General features: G+C 35.3%; 1 pseudogene; it reads left to right on the top strand.

Annotated features, from left to right (window-relative positions):
- LOC109703178 (small ribosomal subunit protein eS7-like) overlaps positions 1–27,703 on the top strand; it is a 149,667-nt pseudogene that overhangs the window by 5,089 nt on the left and 116,875 nt on the right.

Raw genomic sequence — 27,703 nt, 5'->3', positions numbered from 1 at the left:
AAGTCCCTATATGAAGAAATCCTGAATAAAAGAGGTGGAACATTTTTAGCTTTGGATATTTACTGCCAAGTAACTACTTACATGGTCTGCTGCCAAACTGGGTACTAGCATTTTTATAAATGAAAATTTGATAGGTCAAAACCAGCATTTGGTACAGTTTTCCTCAGACTACTTGTGAGTACAATTATATAATTTGCCCATTTGGGCATCTTCTAAACTACTCATTCATGCTCCACAGAACAAATTATAATTTGTCACTAGACTGAGGCACCTGGATATCACTCTGCCATTCCTCTTAGTGAGTAGTGATGCTGGGAGAAAAAGTTTGTAACAGTAATTAAAAGCAACTCTATTATGGGCTGCTACATAATCTAGACAGCTTAATTCTTTCCTGTGTCTAATTTTCTTATCAAATAAGTAATCTAAATCCTGTATTCTACATAACCTTACATTCTGGGATAGGATAAACCTATTCTAATCAAAACACTATGCTTTGTATCTATGAGTCTAGAATAACTAAGCTATTCTAAGTTACCCAAATCCTCTTAGGCCTCAGCTTCCTTCATTTTCTCATGATATTGTTTAAGAGAGGCATCTGGGCAATTTTATGTGCCCCTTCATAGTCCTGAAAGCTTCCAAAGTGGGTAGAAGTTTATAATTCCAAATAAATATGAATGCTGAGAAGTTGCTGAGCACTGTCTGCACACCAAGCATTACGTTAGGACTTCATAAGCATTATCTTCAAATATGACTCACAAGAAGATCTTGTGACCTCTAAAAATGGTTATTCTTTAGATGTAGAAAGAATTTTTCATAACCTTCCCAAATTCACATAGCTAATAAATAATAGAATTATTTATTAGAGAACCAATGCTTGTTCTGGATAGATTGAGCTCAAAGCCTGATTTAAATCAATATGCCATAATCTCTCAAATATGAAATACCAGGTTAAGTTCCCTCTGGAAGCCAGGATCTTCTTAGACCATAGTTTCCTGCTATCAAATTGATGTGAACTCAAAATATGCAAATAAAATTTGATATCAGACTCAACTATATAGATATTATTAATGACTGAAGACAAAAACAGAAATTCCTTGCAAAATGCATTATAATCTCAAATGTGACAGACTTTCAACATCACTCTTTTCATTGAATGTTTGACACTATGCAGTGCTTTAACAATGATTGTTCAAACTTTTCATTTATGAATATTCAAACTGAAAGGAAATAGAAAACAAACTGGTATTAAAATTTTGGGACTCTTGATTCTTTGCCCAGTGCTTTTTCTTCAAAAATTTTTGCAGCCTGTGACAAATAATGAATATTCTCAGATTTAGGAGATAAACACACAAGAACAAGGAGACATATAGGGATTATAAAAACATAAAATTGAAAACTCCTAACTTTCAATCAGTAGGACATTTGATAAACAAAAGTAATATATAAAAACCCTGAATCCTACTCAGCCATTTAAAATAATGATACATAGTTGTGTTTATTGTTCTAGATAGATAAGCATGATATATTAGTGTTTAGGAGAAAAGCATGACCTCATACATGATATTACACATTTATATCCATAGGTGGTATGAATTTTGCTAGATGGTGAGATTATGATATTTTTAATTTTGTCTATGACCTTAATAATATTTAAATTGTTTGACGTAAGAAATGAGCTGTACAAAACAAAATGTTTTAGCACAAAGCAGTTTTGAATGATTCTGCATGTCTTTTTAAACTAGCTACACCAGTGCTTTTAAAACTTTAGTCACCTAGAGAATCTTCTTAAAATGCAGATTTTGATTCAGTAAGTCTGGGGTGGGGCCAGAGAATTTGTATTTTTAACAAGCTCCCAGATAACATGATCCTGCTGAATGAAAAACACTTTGCATTGCAAGGGTCTAACTGCTGTTACTAATTGCAGCAGGCCTTTTCATCACTTGCTCCATATGTAGTTTCTGGAAATCCTGGCCTGGAATTGTTTTCCCTTGTTTATTAGTACTGTAGTGATTTCTAGGTAAATAGAACCCTGGAGTATTTTTGTTTTTCTTGTAGTTTATAAACATAAACATCGGAAGACACTATTTTAAATTGCTGAACATATATTTTGCAACTGGAAATCTTACTCAACGATTGTCTCTCTCATCTGATAATTTTTGTCTTGATATTTTGACTGAGGATGTAATAATGGCATTGATTGTTTAAATGTATGAGCAATTGGAGAGTAATTATGATTTAGAGAAAAATAGCAATTGACAGACTACTTGGCAAATCAAATGAGGTCATAATATGAATGCTAATTTTCATCACATTTCTTTAATGTAATTTCACAAAGAAAATTAAAATAAACCATTTAAAGAATGACTGGATGTGGGACTGACCTAACATTTATGAAAACAAGAAGGTTAAAAACTTAAACTTGGAGAGAAAGTTGGGTAAAACAAAATTCTTTTGAAATTATAAAGTGATTAACAACCATAAAGTAAAATATGACTGCAACTATTGTAAATGTTCAGTACTTGTTGACTGCTTGCTCTGTACCACACTGCTCAAGTTAGTTTATATGTATTATTTTCATTGATCTATTCTTTCAGGATTATAGAAGTTCAATAACTTGCCCAAAGTAACATATTTAGTAAGTGGCAGTCAGTACTCAGTTTATATCTGATTGACTCAAAGCTCAAGATCTTAATCACTACCCTTTGAGGCTCATTCAGCAATTTGAGTGCCTGCCTAACGTGTATCAAGCTTTGTTTTTAGTTAATAGTTGGAACAGAAACTCTGCTTTCATGGAGTTTACCTTCTAGTGAAAATAAAGGGATATTATATTTATGTTGGACCTTAATCTCTTAACTATGTAGTACTAAAGGGGAAATAGGAAAGTCACTTCTTTCTTTGGTCCTCAATTTCTTCAATGATAGAATGACAGTTTTGTACTCTAAGTTATCTTAAGTTCCCAAACCCCTTGTGCCCATGAACGTTCAAGCCATTTTATTTATCTTTGCAGTCCCTACTTCCAATTCAAGCTATCAACAGTCCACTTACTTCACATAGGCCTCCTTACTTCATTCTTTAATTCAGTTTCCTTTCCTAATTACTATGGTTATTAACATTCTTATTGCCATTATCAATGGCCACAAATATAAGATCAAGCTTCTGTGGAATGACTTAGTAACTTTCTACTACAGTGTTTATATCAACTCAACTCCCCCAAACCTTCTTCTTCTATCTGAGCCAGACTACTGATGGTCTGCCATCTTGCTTGCAGGCTCTCTGCCATTGTCACAGATGGGACTAGTGTACTAGAGTCAAGACCTCATGTATGAGAATCAAATGCAATCATTAGAAATTATTTTAGAGAGCTCTTTAGCAGTTGCCATGCACTAAAGCAATTTACCCATCTGGATCCCAAATGACATTGGTTAATTCTTTACTCAACGTGTTCTAAAAGACTCATACATAAATTTTTCTACCCCTGTAGAAAAATAATTGGGCAATGCTATCACTGGCATAAAAGGAACTTAGGTGTGGTTTTCTCTACAACACTTCTGCACAAAATAGTTGTCAGTAGGAAATTCAGGCATCCTTGGACTTGCCAGTGTTCCTCTAATCATGAATTCATTTACTCTAATAATAATAATATGTCTGATTGCATTTTGTGTCCAGCACGATGTTAGAATCTGGTATTACAGAAAATAATTAAGTAAATGTTTTACCTTAAATGAACTGACATGATATTTTTAGACACATAATTATTTAATTTACATAGTTGTTATGAACTGAATTGTGTCCCCTAAAATTTACATGTGAAGGCCCACCCTTCATGGTGACTATAATTGGAGAAAGGGCATTCAGGGTATAACTAAGGTTAAATCAGATAATAAAGATAGAGCTGGTATCTGATGAGACTGATGTCTTTATAAGAAGAGGAAGGAATAATACAAGTATTTTTATATGCATTTATGAAAACAGAATAATAAAACCAGTTAAAATTGTTTTAAAAGGGGAGGAAGGGAGATAAAAGAGTAATGCAGAGGGTGAATTTGATCAAAGTACATTATAGGAAATGGCATGTATGGAAATATCATAAAGAAACACCTTTGTACAATGAATACATGCTAATGGAAAAAGAAGAGGAAGGGACACAAGAACTCTCTCTTCTCTCTTTTCCCTCTCTCTCTCTCTCTCAACATACGCAAACTGAGAAATGGCCATGTATGAGCACAGGAAGAAAATGACTGTCTGCAAACCAAAAAGAGAGTCCATGCAGAAAGCAACCCTGACAGATTGTAGTATTGAACCTCCAGCCTCCAGAGATGTGAGAAAATAAATTTCTGTTGTTTAAGTCACTCAGTCTGTAGTATTTTGTTATGGCAGCCTAAGATGACTAATGAAGTTGTGTTAAACATTTTCAGTAATCTTTGGTATAAGAAAGTAATGCCAAGAAAGCTTGATGTTTCAAGGACTTTTACATAGGAACCATGGAGATGCAGTCATGAAGTATATGCATTTAGGTGGCTAGCAAATTTTAACACGTCTAAAATTGACCAGCTTTGTAAGGAAAAGTCATAAGGATCACGTTCATAGGTGGGCTAATAATGAAGAGGAGGAGGTTTTACTGATAGATGGGGTGTACCAACCCAACATCCAGTGAGTCCATGGAAGCCAGAGACAGTCCAATCATATGTCCTATAATAAAAACTCTGGATGCTGAAGCTCAGTGGATATTCCTGGTTGCTAAGAATAGTGGACCCTGATTCCTTGGGGAAATAGCAGAGAAGTTCTTCATGCAGGACCCTCCAAGATCTGGCCTTATACATCTCTTCATTTGGCTAATCTGGATTTGTATGCTTTAAAATGAGATCATAATTCAAATACAGCACTCTCCTGTGAGAGAGAGAGAGAGGGTTTAAATAATTAGTATTGACAAATATCATTTCCCCTGAAACCATTTCCCCTAAAGTCTGGAACGAGACAAGGATGCCCACTCTCTCCACTCCTACTCAACATAGTCTTGGAATTCCTAGGCAGAGCAATAAGGCAAAAAGAAGAAATAAAAGGAATACAAATAGGTAAAGAAGAAATCAAACTATCCCTGTTTGCAGATGACACAATCTTATACCTAAAAGATCCGAAAAACTCCTAGACACTATAAAGAGCTTCAGCAAAGTAGCAGGATACAAAGTCAACTTATAAAAATAAGTAGCCTTTTTATACACTAACAATGAACAGATTGGGAAAGAATATAGGAAACCAATTCCATTTACAGTAGCCTCAAAAAAAATCAAATACCTAGGAATAAATTTAACAAATGATATGAATGACCTCTACAAGGAAAACTACAAACCACTGAAGAAAGAGATCGAAGGAGACTACAGAAGATGGAAAAATCTCCCATGCTTATGGATTGGCAAAATCAACATAGTAAAAATGTTCAATACAATTCACATCAAAATCCCAAGGGCATTCATCACAGAGATTGGAAAATCAACCCTAAAATTCACTTGGAAACACAAAAGACTGTGAATGGCCAAGGCAATACTGAGCAAAAAGAGCAACACTAGAAATATCACAATATTCAACTTCAAACTATACTACAGAGACATAGCAATAAAAACAGCATGGTACTGGCACAAAAACAGATATGAAGACAAGTGGAACAGGATAGAAGACCCAGAAATGAATCCATGCAGCTACGCCCACCTGATTTTTGACAAAGATGCCAAAAACATACGATGGAGAAAAGACAGTTTCTTCAACAAATGTTGCTGGGAAAACTGGATATCTGCATATAGAAAATTGAAACTAGATCCATGTCTTTCACTCTGTACAAATATCAACTCAAAGTGAATTAAGGACCTTACTATAAAACCTGAAACTTTGAAGCTAGTACAGGAAAGAACAATAGGCATATGCAAGGACTTCCTCAGTAGAACACAAGCCAGCAGCTAAAAGAAAGGATGGACAAATGGGACTATCTGAAATTAAATAGCTTCTGCACAACAAAAGAAATGGTCTCTAAATTGAAGAGGCCACCCACAGAATGGAAGAAAATCTTTGCTAGCTTTGACAAGGAACTGATAACCCAAATACACAGGGAGCTCAAAAAACTAAACTTCCAAAAAATCAATGACCTAATAAAGAAATGGGCAAATGAACTGAACAGAACTTTTTCAAAGGAAGCAGTCTAGATGACAAAAAAATGCTCACCATCCCTGGCCATAAAGGAAATGTAAGTCAAAACCATACCAAAATTCCACCTCACTCCTGTTAGAATATCTACCATTAAGAACACTAACAACAACAAATGTTGGTAAGAAGAGGGAAAAGTTACCTTCATACACTGCTGGTGGGAATGTAAACTAGTACAACTACTATGGAAAAAGTATGGAGGCTCCTTAAAAAACTAACAATAGATCTTCCATACGATCCAACAATATCATTCTTAGGGATATACCCAATGGAAGTGAGTCAGGTTATAACAAAGTCACCTACTGCCCATGTTTATTGCAGCACTATCTACAATAGCTAAGCTGTTGTAGATACAGCCAAGATGCCCCACTACTGATGGATGGATTAAGAAAATGTGGTATTTATACACAATGGAATTTTAATCACCCACAAAGAAGAATAAATTTTGTCACTCACAGGTAAATGCATGGAACTGGAGAATATCATCTTATGTGAAGTTAACCAGGCTCAGAAAGCCAAAAGTCTGATGCTCTCCCTCATATGCAGATTATAGACCTAAAACAAATGCAGTAATATTATGGGGCATGGGTCATGCAAGGGAAGGATAGGGCAAGGGAAAAACTTGAATGTGGTTGATGTGATCACTGTATAGGAATGAATATAAAAATCTTAAACTGGCTGGGGCCACCATGTGAAGGACTAGGGAGGAGTGGAGAAGAGTGGAAGAGATGAACCAGTTGCAGGGTTGTAATACGTATATGCATGGAAACAACACAAGGAAACTCCCTGTGTAGCTATCTTTATCTCAAACTAGCAAAAATGCCACACTTTTCTCTCTTTTTTATCTTTTTTATCTTTTGTGTTTCTTCTTCTACAAAATCAGAGAATAAGAGGGCAGAACAGGTCCTTTGGGGGAGGGGAGGAGACTGATGGGGGGAGATATTGGCACCAGTGGGAGGATGGATATGGTGCAAATAATGTATATACATGCATGTAAAAGCAAAAATGATACCTGTTGAAACTGTTCCGGGAATCAGGAGACAGGGGATGGCAATGGAGAGGGTGAATTCAAGTATGACATATTTGATACATTGTAAGGACCTTTGTAAATGCTATAATGTACCTCCACCCAGCACAACAATAAAAGAATAAATAAATTTAAAAAATGGTATTGAAAGACTCTTTTTGCAAACAAGCAAGGCAATATTTCTACATTTTTCCAGTTTAGTGGCTGCATGTTCTTTTGGTTCTTATCCTAAAAAGTGCTTCAGTACCTCTCCTTTGCTTAGCTTTTATGCAAAGAAATATCTGTGATCCTTCCTATAACCACAGCAGCACCAACCAGAGTTTGAAAAGGCTTAGATTCCTAATTTCAGAGCACCTGTATGCTGATTCAGAAGCCAGATATTCCCTCTCTTCAGGTGGAAATGGTGATCTGGAGGTCCTTTTTAAGATAGAGCAGAGCTTCCTCCATAGGGTTAGCTGGGCTGGAAGGTATCATTAGATGGGGAGGGTTGTGAGCAAGTCAAATGAAGTAGTATGTCAAGGGTTTTGATTCATAGGTAAATGGACTAAGTATCAGTGGCACTAGAGAAGTACGAATGAGGGAAAAGCAGGGGGCGGGGGGAGTATCTGAAATGAATAATTCTAAAGACAAAGAGGACTTGATTGACACAAGAAAAGGATATGAAAAATTATGGATGGTCACTGCATAGATAATATAATGGGATTCTTTAAGAATCCAGGCCACTTGGAGTAGAATTCAGCCCCAAGGAGGTCCTTTTAAACTCCACAGAAGAGGATAATGTGGAGGGCATTCTCAAGGCCATATTTGCTATATTGAAGTCCAGTCATATGTTCACTCTGGAATCTCAGACATGTTATTTATGTAAAGCACTATATATAATTCACATATATTATATAATTATGTAGTACACATACTGTAACATAATATATTGTAGTATTATGTCTAACAATAAGAAGACAAAAGGTTTGGTTATGAAGAGATGAATACTGAGGATTTTATATGCCAATTTCTTATCTAAAACCATTGGTGGCACAAATGAAAAGATTCTCAGGTTCAGAGTTTATCTGCAGATCTAAGTTCATCTTCCACTTAGAATTTTTCCCACCATATTTCTATCAAACACTGTATAGGATCTGGACCATTCTTCTCCAGAGTATAATAAGAACCATAAGCCCTTGACAAGAATAACAAATTCTTGTCTCCATGTTTTTAATCTTCAGACCTTGATCCATTGCCTGGTACACAGATGACCTTCACTAAAGATTAGCTGACTGTGTGCTAAATAAAAGCCTGACTACTTCTGCTCTCTGAGGGGCATATATGCCCATGATGATAATTTTTTCTCTCCTATCTCTGCTTTTTAATATATTATTAGTACATAATAGTTGTACTGAAGGGTTATATTGTGACATTTGCATATGTGCTTACAATACATGTTAGATTCACTCCCTTCCCCTTTCTTAGAACACTTGCAACAAGTTTCATTATCCCATTTTCATACATTAATACCAAATTCATCCGCCATATTCTCTTCACCCTTTCCTTATGCTCTCCCCCTTCCCACTGGCACCTGCCCCCAGAGAGGAACTGTTTTACCTTCCTGTCCTTCATTTTTAAGTGTACTGATAATTCAAGGGGGTTTTTCTTGGCATTTCATATATATATATATACATATATATAAAATGTATGTATTTATGTGTACATTTATCTTTTCAGTCTAGTTTATAGATCTAGCTTTCACATATTAGGGAAAATAAGCCACCTTTGACCTTTTGAGCCTGGTTTACCTTGCTTAATATGATTTCACCGGTTCCATCCATCTACCTGAAAACAGCATAACTTAATTCTTCTTTATAGCCAAATAATACTACATTGGGTATATATACCATATTTTCTTAATCCAATCACCAGTTCTGGGCTGTTTCCAAAGTTTGGCTATTGGGAATAGTACTGCAATAGCATTTGTGTGCAAATGGCTCTATAGTATCCTGGCACATATTCCTTTGGGTATATGCCCAGGAATGGTAGGCTACCAACTGATCGTATGACAGTTCTAGTTTTAGGTTTCTGAGGACCCTCCATACTGCTTTCCGTAATGGTTATACTAATTTACATTCCCACCAATCGTACATAAGAGTTCCCACATCCTCCCCAGGATTTGTTGTTGTGTATGTTATTGCTGATAGCCATTCTGATTAGAGTGAGGTTAAATCTCAATGCCATTTTGACTTGCATTTCCTACATGGCCAAGGAAGTAGAGCATTTCTCCATGTATTTATTGGGCATTTGTGCTTCTTCTTTTGAGAATGGTCTGTTAAGTTCATTTGCCTATTTATTCAGTGGGTTGTTGATTCTTTGCAGGGTTAGTTTTTTGAGCTTCCTGTAAATTCTGGGTATTAATCCCTTGTCAGAAGTATAGTTGGCAAAGATGTTCTGCCATTCAGTAGGCTGTCTCTTCAGTCTACTGACTGTTTCCTTTGCAATGCAAAAGCTTTTTAGTTTCATGCTGTCTCCCTTTGTCAATTCTTTCTCTTAATTGCCGTGCTATTGGAGTTCTACTCATAAAGTTTCTACCTGTACCCATATGATTCAGGGTATTTCCTATTTTTTCCTAGAATAATTTCACTATTACAGGCCTTATATAAAGGTCTTTGATACACTTTGAATTGACACTACTACAATCATCAGAGACTGGGATCTAGGTTCATTCTTCTGCAGGTAGATATCCAGTTTTCCCAGCACAATTTGTTGAAGAAGCTATCTTTTCTATTTCCTTTCATTTACAAAAAAAAAACCTATAGACACTTGACTGATATTAAGGATGTCTTCATCCCTTTCCAGCTTCATGCTACAATGTTGTTCTTTTAATATACATCTGTTGTACAAGAAAATTATTTCCAAATTTCTGTTCTTCTCTCCTGGCTTCTAAAATTCAAAAAATACTGCAGTCTCTCTCTTGCTAATGCTTCCTTGAAAAAGTAAGAGTCATTGCAGAAACTTTGAGAGAGGAAAACTTCAAACTGCTCTGAAGGGATGGTTAAATAAACTCAGATCATGTGACATTTCTGTCATCTTTCAATCCCATGGAATATTGTGCCTGCACATGCAATCTGCACTGTACTTGGTAAATAGATAAAGTGTCTTTTCTCCATAGCCCGGAGAAATTTGTTGTGTCAGAGCAATAATCTCAAATGAAGAATCAAAATTGCCTTGAAAATCTTCTCTTTTTTGATTGTACCAGATAAAATTTCTATAAACTTGTGTTGAAATTAGATGTTCATTATACATTACCCTCCTTCCATCAACACAACCACATTGTAATTTTCTATCAAAACACTTTATGTGTGAACATTTGCTGACCCTGCTCTCCTGAGATAATGTGTGCTGACATAAAATGACTTTGGAAGATGCTTGGTTATAAAATCATCAAAATGTTTCATTTTTATTATAAATTTACTAAGGATTATTTAAGTCCCTGCCATACTTGTAGTCAAAAAATAAATACATAATATCACAAATTTAACAAATAATATGTAATAATAGTCTAAGAGACCATGAAGATGAAGAGACCAAATCATAGAACATCACTTTATATTAATATTTTGGAATCAGGGCAAAAATATGATATTGTCCATGTATAAAGATGATTGTTTCTTTCAAAGATGGGGAGTTTGTGGCAGACTATTTTAAAAGCATAGATCACAGAAGCACAAAGGTGGACTTCCATTGCCAACTGAGATAAAGCAAGCCCATTATAGTGTATCTTTTATATTAATTACAACTAAAAACACTAAAAATAAAAATAGAAAAGACAGCTATCTAAGAACACTAATAGACAACAGCAAGAAGATTGGAGAGATAAGGCAAAATTTGAAGAACAACCTGTATAGAAGGAGTTTATTTTCTTCCTCTTTTATTCTCTGGATTGGCTCAAGGGAAACGCAACTATATAGCTTCATAGTGAGCAGGTGTTGCAAAATTTATGAGAGAAACAGTGTGTTTCTGGCCAGAAGACCAGGAAAAGAAGCTGCTGTGGTATATCCAAGCATGGGGGAAATTTTTGTTTTGATTTTGGTTTGTTTTTGTTCTTTTTTTCCTCCAAACCCCAGTCCAAAGGAAGCCCTGGCCACAGCAAGAACAGTAACAATAGAACAAACATCTAAAACTCCAAGAGAAAAACCTGTCTATTTGTCCAGAGGAGTTAGGGAAAGGGGACTGTAAGGTCCAATGAGTATGGAAAAGTTCCACTACTCTTTTCTAGTCCCTTTGTCTCAAGAGTGACCCTTGCCATGTGGAACTCTGCAGTAATAAGTGTGAATAAATTTTCAAAAAGAATCTTTTCTTCTTTCTTATCAGATGAGTAGGAAATGGAACCTGGGGAACAAGAGAGTGTGAAAGGAATCCCAGAGGAAAAATCTGGAAAAAGAGTCCCTTAATTCTCTTCTGAATAAAGCCAACTATTAGACTCCTTGCCAAGTCAAATATGCATGGAATCAACTGAAATTACATGGCAAAAGCGCTCAACATTGAGCTGGCATTGGAATCTCCATGCACAAAAAGTTAGAACTCATGAATTAAACATGACTGGGTCAATTTCCTTCTAAAATAAACATATAAAGTTACGTACTCCAGGAATAAGAAAAATAATCTCACAATATAATATTCAAAATATTCCAAATATAATCATAATTACTTTAAGTAAAAAGAGCCATAAAAGTGTTCAATTCTCAAGAGAAAAGATAATCAACAAACACCAACTAAGCTATTAGTCTTTTTTTATTCATATGTGCATACAATGTTTGAGTCATTTCTCCCCCCTTTCCCCCGACCCCTCCCTTTCACCACCCCCTCCATCTCCCCCCCTACCCCCTCGCTACCAGGCAGAAACTATTTTGCCCTTATCTCTAATTTGTTGAAGACAGAGTATAAGCAATAATAAGAAGAACCAAGGGTTTTTGCTAGTTGAGATAAGGATAGCAATACAGGGAGTTGACTCACATTGATTTCCTGTGTGTGTGTGTGTGTGTTACCTTCTAAGTTAATTCTCAAACTAACCTTTTCTCTAGTTCCTGGTCCCTTTCTCCTATTGGCTTCTGTTGCTTTAAAGTTTCTGCATTAGTTCCTTAGCATTGAGGACATCAAATGCTATCTTGTTTTTTGGGGGGGTTTCTTGCCTATTCTCATACCTCTCTTTTGTGCTCTCGCCTCATCATGTGATCAAATTCCAATCCCCTTGTTGTGTTTGCCCTTGATCTAATGTCTGCATATGAGGGAGAACATACGTTTTTGGTCTTCTGGACCTGGCTAACCTCGCTCAGGATGATGTTCTCCTGTTCCATCCATTTACCTGCAAATGATAAGATTTCATTTTTCTTCATGGCTGCATAAAATTCCATTGTGTATAAATACCACATTCTCTTAATCCATTCATCGACAGTGGGGCATCTTGGCTGTTTCCATAACTTGGCTATTGTGAATAGTGCTGCAATAAACAAGGGTGTGCAAGTGCCTCTGGAGTAACCTGTATCACATTCCCTTGGGTATATCTCCTAGAGTGGTATTGCTGGATCATATGGCAGATCTATGTTTAGATTTTTGAGAAGCCTCCAACTTTTTTTCCATACTGGTTTTACTACTTTGCATTCCCACCAGCAGTGTATAAGGGTTCCTTTTTCCCCACATCCTCGCCAACACTTGTTGTTGGTGGTATTTTTGATGATGGCTATTCTAACATGGTTGGGGTGGAATCTTAGTGTGGTTTTGATTTGCATTTCCTTTATGGCTGGAGATGGTGAGCATTTCTTCATGTATGTTTTGGTCATTTGAATTTCTTCTTTTAAGAAAGTTCTTTTTAGTTCACTTGCCCATTTCTTTATTGGTACATTAATTTTGGGAGAGTTTAGTTTTTTGAGTTCCCTATATATTCTGGTTATGAGTCCTTTGTCTGATGTATAGCTGGAAAATATTTTCTCTCACTCTGTCAGTGGTCTTTTCAGTTTAGAGACCATTTCTTTTCTTTAGCAGAAGCTTTTTAGTTTTATGAAGTCCCATTTGTCTATGTTAGCTCTTAGTTGCTGAGCTGCTGGGGTTCCATTGAGAAAGTCTTTGTCTATACCTATTAGTGCAAAGTATTTCCTACTCTTTCCTGTACCAACTTTAGAGTTTGGGGTCTCATATTAAGGTCCTTAATCCATTTTGAGTTAATATTGGTATAGGGTGATAAACATGGATCTAGTTTCAGTTTTTTTCAGTCTGCTAACCAGTTTTCCCAGCAATTTTTGTTGAAGAGGCTGTCTTTTCTCCATCATATATTTTTAGTGCCTTTGTCAAAGATAAGTTGATTATAGTTGTGTGGATTCATATCCAGGTCCTCTATTCTGTTCCACTGGTCTTCCTGTCTATATTTGTGCCAGTACCATGCTGTTTTTGTTAGTATTGCTTGATTTGTAATACAGTTTGAAGTCGGGTATTGTGATACCTCCAGCGTTGTTCTTTTTGCTGAGTATTGTCTTGGTTATTCGTGGTCTCTTGTGTTTCCAAATAAATTTAATGGTAGATTTTTCAATCTCTTTGATGAATGTCATGGGGATTTGGATGAGAATTGCATTAAACATGTAGATTGCTTTTGGGAGTACAGCAATTTTTACTATGTTGATTCTACCAATCCATGAGCATAGGAGATCTCTCCACTTTCTATAGTCTTCCTCAATCTCTTTCTTCAGGAGTTTGTAGCTTTCCTTGTAGAGGTCTTTCACATCCTTTGTTAAGTTTACACCTAGGTATTTGATTTTTTTGAGGCTATTGTAAATGGGATTGTTTTCATATATTCTTTCTCTGTTTGTTCATTACTAGTGTATAGAAATTATAATGATTTTTCTATGTTGATTATATATCCTGCTACCTTGCTATAGCTGTTGATGGTGTCTAGGAGCTTTTGAGTAGAGGTTTTTGGGTCTTTAAGGTATAGGATCATATCGCCTGCAAAAATGGATATTTTGACAGTTTCTTTACCTATTTGTATTCCTTTTATTCCTTCTTCTTGATTATTGCTCTGACTAGGAATTCCAGTACTATGTTGAATAGGAGTGGAGATAGTGGGCATCCTTGTCTGGTTCCTGATTTTAGAGGGAATGGTTTCAGTTTTTCACTGTTAAGTATAATGCTGGTTGTAGGTTTGTCATATATAGCTTTTATAACGTTGAGGTACTTTCCTTCTATTCCTAGAGTTTTTATCACGAAATGGTCTTGGATCTTATCAAAGGCTTTTTCTGCATCTATTGAGATGATCAAGTGTTTTTTGTCTTTGCTTCTGTTAATGTGGTTTATTACATTTATTGATTTTTGTATGTTGAACCACCCCTGCATTCCTGGGATGAAGGCTACTTGGTCATGGTGAATGATCTTTTTTGATGTGTTCTTGAATATGATTTGCCATTATTTTATTGAGGATTTTTGCATCAATGTTCATTAAGAAGATTGGCCTATAGCTCTCCTTTGTGGAGGTGTCTTTGCCTGGTTTTGGGATAAGTGTAATACTGGCTTCATAAAATGTGTTAGGCAGTTTTGCTTCCCTTTCTATTTCATGGAACAGTTTAAGGAGTGTTGGTATTAGTACTTCTTTAAAGTTAGAATTCAGCAGAGAATCCATGAGGTCCTGGACTTTTCTTTTCTGGGAGACTCTTGATTGCTGCTTCAATTTCATTTTGTGTTATAGATCTATTTGGGTGTTCAATGTCCTCTTGGTTCAGTTTTGGATGATCATAAGTATCTAGAAATCTGTCCATTTCTTCAAGATTTTCAAATTTATTTGAATATAGGTTCTCAAAGTAGTCTCTGATGATTTCCTGGACTTCCATGGTGTTTTTTATCTCCCCTTATGCATTCCTGATTTTACTGATTTGGGTTTTTTTCTCTCCTCATTTTAGTCTGGTTTGCCAGGGGTCTATCGATCTTGTTTATTTTTTCAAGAACCAACTTTTTGTTTCATTAATTTTTTATGGTTTTTTTTGTTTCTATTTCATTGATTTCAGCTCTTATTTTTATTATTTCTATCCTTTTATTTGTTTTGGGATTTGATTGTTCTTGATTTTCTAGGAGTTTGAGATGTATCATTAGGTCATTGATTTGAGATCTTTCCGTCTTTTTAATATATCCACTCATGGCTGTAAACTTTCCTCATAGGACTGCCTTTGCTGTGTCCCACAGGTTCTGGTTGGTTGTGTTTTCATTTTCATTGACTTCCAGGAACCTTTTAATTTCCTCTTTTATTTCATCAATGACCCATTGTTCATTAAGCAATGAGTTGCTCAGTTTTCAGTTGTTTGCATGTTTTTTGTCTTTATTTTTGTTATTGAGTTCCAGTTTTAATTCATTGTGATCAGATAGAATGCCTGGTATAATTTCTATTTTCTTATATTTGCTGAGGCTTGCATTGTGCCCTAGGATATGATCTATTTTGGAGAAGGTCCCATGTTGCTGAGAAGAATGTATATTGTGTAGAAGTTGGATGAAATGTTCTGTAGATATCAACTAGGTCCATTTGATCTATGGTATGTTTTAGATCTAGGATTTCTTTATTGATTTTTTGCTTAGATGACCTATCTATTGATGATAATGGGGTGTTAAAGTCTCCCATGACCACTGTGTTAGAGTTAATATATGATTTTAGGTCCTTCAGGGTATGTTTGATGAAATTGGGTGCATTGATACTGGGTGCATATAAATTGATAATTGTTATTTCCTTTTGGTCTATTTCCCCTTTTATTAGTATGTAATGTCCTTCTTTATCTCATTTGATCAATGTAGGTTTGCCAGAGATAAGTATTGCTACTCCTGCCTGTTTTCGGGGGCCATTGGCTTGGTAAATCTTCTTCCAGCCTTTGATCCTGAGCCTATGCTTATTTCTGTCAGTGAGATGGGTCTCCTGTAAGCAAGAAATTGTTGGATCTTCCTTTTTAATCCAATTTCTCAGACAATGCCTTTTGATGGGGGAATTAAATCCATTAACATTAAGTGTTATTATTGACAGGTATGTGGTGATCCCTGTCATTTACTTGTCTTAGTTATTTGAGGGTTTGATTGTGTCTAGCTAAATCGATGTTACTCTCTACTTTGTTGCTTTTTCTTTTCCTGTAGTTTGGTGCTGCTTGTCCATTCGTGGTTATGTTGGGTTTCACTTTCTGTGTGCAAAATCCCTTGAAGAATCTTTTGCAGTGGTGGCTTTGTGGTCATATATTGTTTTAGTTTCTGCTTATCATGGAAGACTTTTATTGCTCCATCTATTTTGAATGATAGTTTTGCTGGGTAGAGTATCCTAGGGTTGAAGTTATTTTCATTCAGTGCCCAGAAGAACTCACCCCAAGATCTTCTTGCTTTTAATGTTTCTGTTGAGAAGTCTGCTGTGATTTTGATGGGTTTACCTTTGTATGTTATTTGTTTTTTCTCTATTACAGCCTTCAATATTCTTTCTCTAGTCTCTGTACTTGTTGTTTTAATGATAATATGTCATGGGGTAGATCTCTTTTGGTCTGTTTGGTGTTCTGGAGGCCTCTTGCATCTGTATGGGCATAGATTTTTCTAGATTTGGGAAATTTTCTGTTATTGATTTGTTAAATATATTATGCATTCCTTTTGCTTGCACCTCTTCTCATTCTTCAATGCCCATGATTCTCAGGTTTGGCTTTTGATGGAATAATTAAGTTCTTGCATTTTCTTTTCACAGGTCTTGAATTGTTTAACTAATAGTTCTTTGGTTTTTCCTTTAATTACCATTTCATCTTCAAGTTCTGAGATTCTGTCTTCTGCTTGTTCTAGCCTGCTGGATTGGCCTTCCATTTTGTTTTGCATTTCTGTTTCATTCTTTTTTCTGAGGTTTTCCATATCCTGAGTCCCTTCCTCTTTAATATTGTCTATTTTTGTCCTGAGTTCATTTATCTCTTTATTTATCATGTTCTTTGTTTCACTTTGGTGTTTATACAGTGCTTCTATAGTTTCTTTTATTTGTTCTTGTGCTTTCTCAAATTCTCTATTTTTGTTGTCTTGGAATTTCTATAAAATTCTCATTGATTACTTGCAGGATTTCTTCTTTCAGGTTGTTCTTCTGGGCTTCATTGGGTTCTCTGTTATAGTTTATCTTATTTTGTTGGAGTCTGGATCTGGGCATCTGTTTTCTTCATTTCCCTCTGGTTCCTGTATTAATTTATTATGGGGGGGAATGGTTTCCCTCTTTTTTCCATCTTCCCATCATTGCCCTTGCTATTGTTACTGTCCCTGTACTGTGTGTAATTCAGTATTTTCTAGCTTACAATAGTAGCTTCTATTCTATCTAGAATAGAAGGGTGAGTGGAGAGGGAAAGAAAAGAAGGTAAAGAAAAAGGGGAAAAAAACAAAACAAAAAACAGAGCCGAAGAAATAAACAGGTAGAGATAGTGTACTAATCAACAGTGAGCTAAACAGGCATTAGAAAGACAGAGAGAGGATTAAAAAAATTAAATAATAATAATAAAATTTCTCAAGTTCAAATGCAATAAAGTTTCAGTCTTAATAGATTTGGTGTTAGTCCTTCAACATCCAGTCCTGGTGTTGGTGTCTGAGCAATAGTTCTGTCATTGTGTCATCAAAGGGAAAAAAAAATCCCAAGTTCAAATGCAATACAATTTCAGTCTCATCAAAGGAAAATAAATGGAGTCTGGAGACAGCTTTGTGAATGTCTATCTGAGGCTGCAGCTCACCTGCCACCTATTGTCAGCCAGCTGTTGCTGCAGGCTTTATTTATTGCAGATCTCAGGAATGAGATCTCACCTAGCCCTGCAGGCTTTGTTTATTTAGCGTTCTCCTGGATGCATGCCCCTTTTGTTTTCTCCAGTATACAGCCCTACCCACTGTTGCAATTGCAATCCTTCTTTATTTAGAGTTTGCATGGGGAGGTGCTCCTCCCCCACTCTCCTGTGGCGTGTGCCACACTTTAGCCACTGTTGGAAGCCTTCCCCTCTCCAAGCACACTGGGGGAGGTGGTGCCCACACCTGCCTTCTCCAGCCGGCTTGTTTATTTAGAGTTTGTGTGAGGGAGTGCCCCTCCCCCCCTCCAGTGGAGCTTTCCACAGGACAGTCCCTGTTACAAGCCTTCCCTGCTCCAAGGTTGCTGGGCGGGGGCCATCACTCCTGCCTTCTCCGACTGGCTTGTCTATTTACAGTTCATGTCATGACGGAATATCCCCCCCACTCTCAGGAGCTCAGGGCACCCCGCCCTCTTTGTTATGTGTCTTTTTTTTCACTGCTTGTTTATTATTCAGTTGTTTGGTTTTTTTTTTCTTTTTTTCCCTGGGCAAGGGTCAGTCTGTCTAGGGGGCTATGCTGATTTGTCCCAGGGAGTACCACATGCCACTTACTTTCTCACCTGGTGGTCTCCCAAGCAGGGTAGGAGCTGGCGTCTTGCAGCTCAGGAGCGTCCTGGTTTCTCCATTTAACATGGAGTTGGGATGCTATGCACAGGTTGGGGTTATGGAGTTGTCAGAGTTTTGCCTCTTCTTGGTGGGTTTTCCTGCCACGTGTATCTCCAACGTCTCTCCAAGAGTTTACTTAGGCAGCACACTTTCTGCTTACTCCCTCTAGTTGCCATCTTGGAATCCCTCCACTATTAGTCTTTAATATGCTGTTAAAACCAGCTCCAGAATTGACTGTAAAACACTTACAATTAATGGAAAAATATGTAAGTTCTCTGCAGAGAAATAGTAATTATAATTGGAATTTCAGTTCTAAAATCTACAATATCTGACTAAAAATTCATTGCATGGACTCAGCTGAATAATAAAGCGGATAGAGGAATGAGTTAACGAACTTTAAGGGAGAATAACAGAAATTCTCCAATCTGAAAAGTGAGGAAAAAAAGGTAGAAAAAAAACTGAACACCCAAGCACTGCAGTGCACACTATAATCCCAGGACTTAGTTGTCTAAGGCAGAAAGATCACTGATTTAAGGTCAGCCAGTACTACATGATGACTTGAAGACCTGCTTGGGTTACATGGTGTGGCCTTGTCTCAAAAAAAAAAAAAAAAAGAAAAGATGAAGATAGTGCTAGCAAGCATGAGGCCGTAAGTTCAACCTCCAGTATCTTAAAAAAGAAAAAGTCACATTTTTTAACCAGTTGCCAAATTGACGACAAAAAATATCTCCTTATTAATTATAGTTTAAATGCCAAAAATACAAGTTAAAGAAAGAATAATGAAAGCTGCAAGAGAAACTGCCATTTACTCCACCAGAATTACATCAGACCTCTCCTAAAAGCCAGGGAAGCATGGAATCATATATTTCAAGCACAGAGGGGTCAATAGCTGTCAACCCAGATTACTATATTCAGCAAAGTTAGCTTTTAAAATCAATGGAGAAATACTTTTCCAAATAAGTACAAACTAATGCAATTTGTGACCAAGCCAACAGTACAGATGAAACTTAAAGGAATCCTACATACAAAGGAAGAAGAAATAAAATCACAATCACAAGAGTAAAGGGAAAATAAATTTCATGAGAGAAATAGATGAACGAATGAAAATTAGGAAAGGATCAAACATTCTCAACTCACTAAAACAGCAAACCCATAAGATGAAGAAGGGAGAAAGAAAAGAACAAAAAATATTTGAATCAACCAGAAAAAAAAATTACAGGAATTGACACATATCTCTTAATAATAACCCTAAATGTAAATGGTCTTAACTCTCCAGTTAAAAGATAGATTGGCTGATTGGATTTAAAAAGCAAGATCTACCTGTTGGTTGTCTATAAGAAGCATTTCTGGAAAAGATACACAAAGACTGAAGGTGAATAAATGGAAAATGACATGCCAAGAAAATGGAATCCAATAGCAAGCTTGAGTAGTGATACTCATATCTGATGAAGTATATTTCAAGTCAAAATTAGAAGAAAGAAGGTCACTACATAAAAATTTAGGGAACAGTCCACCAAGAACACATAATTATTATAAATATATATGTACCAAACATTTAATAAAACAATTTAATAAAACAAATACTAATTGACATGATGGGACAGATAGATTTGGATACAATAATAGGAAATTTCAATACCCCACTCTTATCAAAAAATAGATTATCCACATAAAAACTTAACAATGAAACTTCAGAGTTAAATTATCATAGAATAAATGGACTTAGCAAATATCTACAGAATATTCCATCCAATGGCCACAGGATACAGATCATTCTAAGCAGGCTGTGGGAATTTCTCCCAAAGAAATCATGCTAGACCATAAAGCAAGTCTTAACAAATACAAGAAAATTGAAATGATTCCTTATATCTTAGCAGATCATAATAGAATAAAGCTAGAAATCACCAACAACAGAAACTATAGAAAATATTTAAACATGTAGAGATTGAGTAATATACTTTTTAATGATCAGTGGGTCATTGAAATATAAGGGGTAAATTAAAAACTTCCTAGAATTAAGTAAAAAATGCAATCACCTCTTACAAGACTGGTGGGATGCAGAAAAAGCAGTTCTAAGAGGGAATCCTGTAGCTATGAGTAGCTACATTAAAAAATCAGAGAGATCTGAAATAACTTAATGGTACATCTTGAGGTGTTAGGAAAATAAGAATAAGCCAACCTCAATATTAGTAGAAAATAAATAAATAAATAATATAGATCAGAACTTAAATTAGTTAAATGGAAACCAAAAGACCAATACAAAAGATCAATGCATGATTTGGCTCTTTGAAAAGATAAGCAAAATTGACAAATACTTAGCCAAACTTACCAAAAGAAAGAGCTAGAATACCCAAACCAATAAAAATAAATATATTACAACAAAAACCACCTGAAATCCAGAGGATCACTAGGAAATACTTTGAAAAATCATACCCTACTAAATTGGAAAACCTGGAAAAAATGAATAAATTTCTGGACAGATATGACCTACCAAAATTGAACCAAGAGAAAATAAAAACTTGAACAGATTAGTAACAAGCAGTGAGGCTGAAATAATAATAATAAAAAAAAAAACTTCCAAAAACTTCTTGGTTAAATTTACATCTAGAGTTTTTTTGGGGGTGGGAGAGAGGGTCTATTGTAATAGGGATTGTTTTCTTGAATTCTTTTCCATGCCTAGAATTGAACTCAGTGCTTTGTGCTTGCAAGCCATGCTCCCAATTCCCTTAATTAACACAGATGTAAAAATCCTCAAAAAAATTCTTGCAAACCAAATTCAACAGCCCAATAAAAAGATCACATGCTGTGATCAAGTTGTTTTCACACCAGGAATATAAACATTGTTCAAAAGTAATACAACATACAGACAGACTGAAGGACAAAAACCACCCGATCATCTCAGTAGAAAAAAACCCTTTGACAAAATTCAACATCCATTCATGATAAAATCTCCACAAAAACTAAGAATAGAAGGATCATACCTCAACACAATAAAGGCAGATCCATAGCCAACATCATACTGAATGGGGAAAAACTGAAAGCAGCTCCTCAAAATCAGAAACAAGACAAAGACGTTCAATCTCTCCACTCTTACTCAATACAGATCTTGAATTCCTAGCCAGAGCAATACAGAAAAAGAAATAAATAAAATGAACACAATGGGAAAGGACAAAGTCAAATTATCAATTTTCATGTGTGGTTCAATGCTTAAAAAACCCTAAAGATGCCAACTGAAGACTCTTGGATCTTATAGACACTTTCAGCAAAGTAGCAGGATATAAAAATCAGCAGCTTTTCTCTCTACCAATACACAATTGCTGAAATACAATTCAAGAAAACAAGAGGGGCATGGTGGCACACACCCATAATCTCAGGTACTTGGGAGGTGGAGAAAGGAAGATTGTAGTTTGAGGCCAGTCCGGGCAAAAAGTTAACAAATTCTATCTCAAAAACAAGTTGGGTGTGGTAGAATATGCCTGTAATCCCAGCTTCTTGGGGGGTGGAAGTAGAAGGGTACAAGTTCAAGGCCACCCAGGGCAAAGCACCATGAGACTCTACCTAAAAATCAAACTAAAGCAAAAGAACTTTGGGCATGGCTCACATGCACAAAGCACTGAGTTCAATTCTAGGTACAGAAAAGAATTCAAGAAAACAATCCCATTAACAATAGCTCCTCTCCAAAAACAAAAAGAAAGAAAGAAAGAGAGAAAAGCCTTAGATATAAACTTAACCAAGAATATTGAGGATGTCTACAAAGAAAATGATAAAGCACTGATGAAACAAGCATAAAAAACACTAAAAGATGGAAAGAACTTCCATGTGTGTGGATGGGCAGAATTAATATCCTGGAAATAATCACATTACTGAAAGCAATTTACAGTTTCAATGCAGTGCACATCAAAATTCCAATGACATTCTTCACAGAAATTGAAAAAAAAATCCTAAAATTCCTATGAAAAAAAATAAGATCCTGAAAAGCCAAAGTAATCCTGAGCAAAACAGCAATGATGAAGCAATGGTTTTAGGTTGTGTAACAGAGTAATCATAACAAAAAGACATGTACACCAATAGAATAGAATAGAAGACACAGAAATAAGCCTACACATCTATAGCCATCTGATCCTTGACAAAGATGCCAAGAACATCCATTGGGTTAAAAACAGCCTCTTTAACCAATGGTGCAAGGAAAACAAAACAGCCACATATAGAAGACAGAAACTAGGTCCCTGTCATCCTGTTTTTAAAAAAAATCAACTCAAAGTAGATCAAACTCCTTAATGTTAGACCTGAAACATTGGAATTACATGAAGAAAATGTATGATTAAACTCTTCAAAATATAAACAAAGGGAATAAAAGCAAGAATTAATAAATGGTATTGCATTATATTAAAGCTTTTACAGCATAAAATAAAGTAAAAAAAAGCCCATGGAATTAGATAAAATCTTTGCCAGCTATTCATCCAAAAGGGGATTAATATCCACACTATATAAGTAACTCAAAGAATTTAACATCAAGCTAGCAAATAATTCAGTGACCTAAGCAAATGAAATAAACACTTTTCAAATGAAAAGTAAATGTGGCTGAAAAATACATGAAGAAATGTTCATCTTTTGCCATCAGAGAAATGAAAATCCAAAGTACTTTGAGATTCCATCTCATCTCAGTCAGAAAGGTAATCATCAAGGAAACAAACAACACATGTTGGTGAAGAAGTTAGGGGGAAAGAAACCTTTATACACTGTTGGTATAACTATGGAGATCAGTGTGGAGGTTTCTCAAAAAGTTAAAAATAGAACTATCATATGGTTCCAATGTACCATTTTTGGTATACACCCTAAACAATCAAAGTCAGCTTACAATGTAGATACTTGCACCCCCATGTTTATCACAACACTGTTCACAATAGCCAAGTTATAGAATCAGCCTAGATGCCTAACAATGGATGAATGGTTAAAACATGTTTTGTAGATACACAAGGGAATTTTGTTCAGCCATAAAGAGAAAATGGATGGAACTGGAGATCATCAAGTTAAGTGGAATAAGCCAGGTTAAAAAAGCAAGTATCACATGTTTTCTCTCAGATGTCACATTTAAAGGGGAAAGGAGGACATGAAAATAACAGAGGACTTTTAGGGATGTGAATAAGGATAAGGAAGAGAGTGGAAGGGGAATGAGAGAGAATAATAAAGGGATTGAATATCACCAAAGTACATTATATGCATGTATGGTAGTATCATAATAAAACCTATTACATTGTACAGTTAATATATACGAATAAAGAAAGAAAATAATTTACTTTTTTCTAAGTCTTATTTTTCTACTATTAATATTTAGGTAAATGATCCATTACAAATTAAATTTTGTGTATCAAATAACAGAGTGGTTGGTTTTGTTTTATCTTTACATACTCTGGAACCAACTCTCCTTTATGTATGGCGGTCCAAATGTTACTTTGTTTCCATCTTAGTGTAAGACTAATGATCTGAAAGACTAGTTGCAACTACTCTTATGAAACAGATTTTCAAGTTAAAATTAAAATGGGTAGTTCTGCGTATTTTCCTGAGAATTTGAGCAGTCAGAACAAAGTTCTATAGACATTATTCTGAGGAACAATCTACATTGTCTCAGGTTGGATTAGATGACCTCCTGTAATGGAAACTATTATTATGATAGAAAACCCTGGCAAAATCAGTTCCAATTACACGCAGACTTCAATAATAATTAATTAACTGCTTTTAATCTACTTATTTAAGGTATAATCTCCAAATAAGTTTCTCTATCTTTCTTATTAAAAGTGATTATTAGTAAGAAATAGATGATTATCTATACATTTCCTTATCACTAGGTATACTCTTTGGAGCATGAGAAATACAAGGTGTATATTTTCCATAGTTATAAATATATTCCTGCCTTTTTTGTTCCTGATGAGAAAAACATTTCTGGAAAGCTTTTATTGATGGTTTATAATATAATCAAATGTGCAAGTGCTATGCTTAAAACATTAAAATAGCTCTAACAGAGTAGTAATGAATTTCCTTTTCAATATATAGAATGAGAAACTTCAATAACAGCTTCCCTTAATGCTCTTACCACAAGGCATCTACTAATGTTATTTTTAAATTTAGTCTTCCTTCTAAATCCTATAGCAAAGTTGAAAAAGAGAAACAAATTAGTATAGCAAAGATGTTGGGCAGTGTTGTCAGAGAGGCATCCCTAGAAATTGTATCAGCTCAATATTTTCTTCTTTTTTGTCTTAACAGTAACCCTAACTCAATCATCTCTGCTGGATGTAACTTGTTCCAATAAATTCACGAGAAAGATTAAGGGTTTTAGGAGTCTTGTACTCAACAGAAGCCCCATCGAAATCTTCACCACCTACTTTATCTACTATGACTCACTCTGATCTATTCCTCTCACCTTCTATAGCAGAAGTCTAGAACCTGCAGAGAGTTCTAGACTTTAATATACCTTGTCTCCTCTTTTAACAGACAGTTAAACTCCTTGCAAGTTGGAGCCATGATTCTTGCTTCTTTGAAAATCACCAATGAGCTGAGTTTGGTGTTATACACAAAGTGAATGACCTACAACAATTCATACATTTATTGTAAAAAAAATGTAGCTAACTTTTATTGAGCACTGATATATATCATAATTAATTATGACAATTGGGATGTATTATCATCTTATTTCTACAGGTGAGGAAACTATTGTTTGATAAAGATAAGTGACTTGCCAAAAGGCACATCAATAATAATCATAGTGAAAGAACCATTATTATATACCACTGTCTCTGACCACAGCCAATAAACTCTATTAGTACAGTTCTGAATCAAACTTCTCTTCATCATTATCCTAAAATGTCACTGTAACTACTAGATGAGGCCAGTCATCTGCTGAATTATATCAGATAACAGAGCCACCAGATATACTCTCAAATTACTACAAAGAAAAAAAAAACTTCAGTTTAAATTATCAACTAGTGAAAGTTACCATTAAAAGATATATAGATAAGCTTATTGCTTTCCCAACTTTATCACCATTAGCTTCACCCTAACTTCTAGTTCTTAAAGATATTCATAAATCAGTTCAGGAATTTTTATACTGTCAAAACAGAAAATGGCATTTTTTCCTAAGCCATCCTAAGTCACTCTAGAAGGACTCAGCCAGCTCTAAGAGAAGTGAGGATCCTAAAATATGAGCTACTACATTTATAGATGAACCACTTGTTAATGTGGCATTCATGAGTTGGGTTCTAAAGAGGCAAAATAGGTTGTTCCCTTAGAGGAAGCTGCTTCTAGTGGAAAGTAGGGGACTTTTTTGTTGCAAACAGCAACCAAAAAGAGACTGCTGATAATTATAATGCTTGAATGAGACCTGAACACTGTTTCTAAAAATGGACTTTACATTTGGAGCCTGGGAACGTTTGTAAGTAACAAATGGGAAAAGAATTCAGGAATAAAGAGATTTAGGATGTTAGTTACAGAGCAAAGAGATTTGTGCCTTCTCAAGAAGGCACTTTTTCCCATCAAGAAAAATGTCTTATTTCAGACATGGTAATTTGGACATAATTGTATAATGGGGACATTTGCTGAAGTGTTTGAGTAATTGAGGCGAGGAAATTACCAGGTAGTATTAGGAAGAGATAGTCACATTGGGCTAGATTCTGAGCAATGTGCATTGTGTAAGTGTGGGTGGGTGGAAGGAGTTCAATAAGTGGGTGGAAGGAGTTCAGTAAGTGGCAGTCACAGAGCAAAACAGATTCCTTACGCACCACTCAGGGGTTTCTATTGACTTTTGGGGAGAGCTTTCTATGTGAACACACATGTGCAGAGAAAGTTGAAACTTTAACACAGAATGTCACCATCTCCATTGTGGAGGTTGAAAGAGTTAAAGAGTTTTAAGCCCTGAAGCAACCAGTATAAAAATGACCTAAAAATATGTAATTAAAGTTTTAAAGAAATAACAATGTTGTACTTAATAGATCAATTTAAACAAAAAATCCATATAGGAAAACAAAAGGCAATAGAAGAAAACAAATGAAACATAGAAAACAAAGAGCAAAATGGCAGGTGTAAATCCAACCATATCAATGATAATACTAAATACGAATCAATTAAGCAACCCAGTCAAGAAAAATAAATTATGAGCTTGAATTAATAAATAAGATCAAACTATATCCTGTCTATGGGAGTCATACTTTTGATTCAAAGAAATAAACAGGTTGAAAGTAAAAGGATGGAAATAGATATACCATACAAACAACAATGATAATAGCTAATGTCAGAAATAAATAGACTTTAAAGCAAAACACTTCTGCTAGAGATCAAGACAAACATTCATAATTATAATAAAGTCAATTAATCAGCAAGATATAATAACATAAGCATATATGCATCTAACATAGAACTATGTTGGCTTAACATCTGAAAATTGATTAATTCATATACCATATTAGAATAAGGTAAACTGATAAATGGAAAAGTTAAATGTGGTAAATCCATACAGTGAATATTATTTAACAATAAAGAAAATGAAGTACTGATATATGGTTCCATAAACCTTGAAAACATGCCAAGTGAAAGAAGCCAGTCACAAAGGAGCACATTCTGCCATTCCGTTTACATGAAACACCAAAATGGCTGAATCTATAGATTTATGAAGTAGGTTAGTGGTTGCCTAGAGCAGAGAGAAAAGAAAGGAGAATGTTGCTGTTGGATACAGAGTTCATTTTGAGAGGAAAAAATTCTAAAACTAGATTATGATGATGGTAGAGCAATCCTGTGAATATACTAAAATAAATGCATTGTATATTTTAAATGAGTGAATTTGTATAATGTAGGAGTCCTATCTCAATAAAGATGTTGGGTTTTGTTGATTTTTGTTTTGTCTTTAAACAACCTATTTGTAGATATGGCCAATTGTATGGCTAGAACAGGGAGAATAATTTATACATGAAACATTTGGTTGTACCAGAAAGCAAGTAAGTGCTCAAATATAAATGTTTTCATGTCAAGTAAACACAGACTAGAAGGGGTGCCCACT

The sequence above is a fragment of the Castor canadensis genome, chromosome 7 (genome assembly GCF_047511655.1).
Source record: "Castor canadensis chromosome 7, mCasCan1.hap1v2, whole genome shotgun sequence".
Taxonomy (NCBI): Eukaryota; Metazoa; Chordata; class Mammalia; order Rodentia; family Castoridae; genus Castor; species Castor canadensis.
The sequence above is the reverse complement of the archived record's forward strand: the minus strand, read 5'-3'. Positions and strand labels throughout refer to the sequence as shown.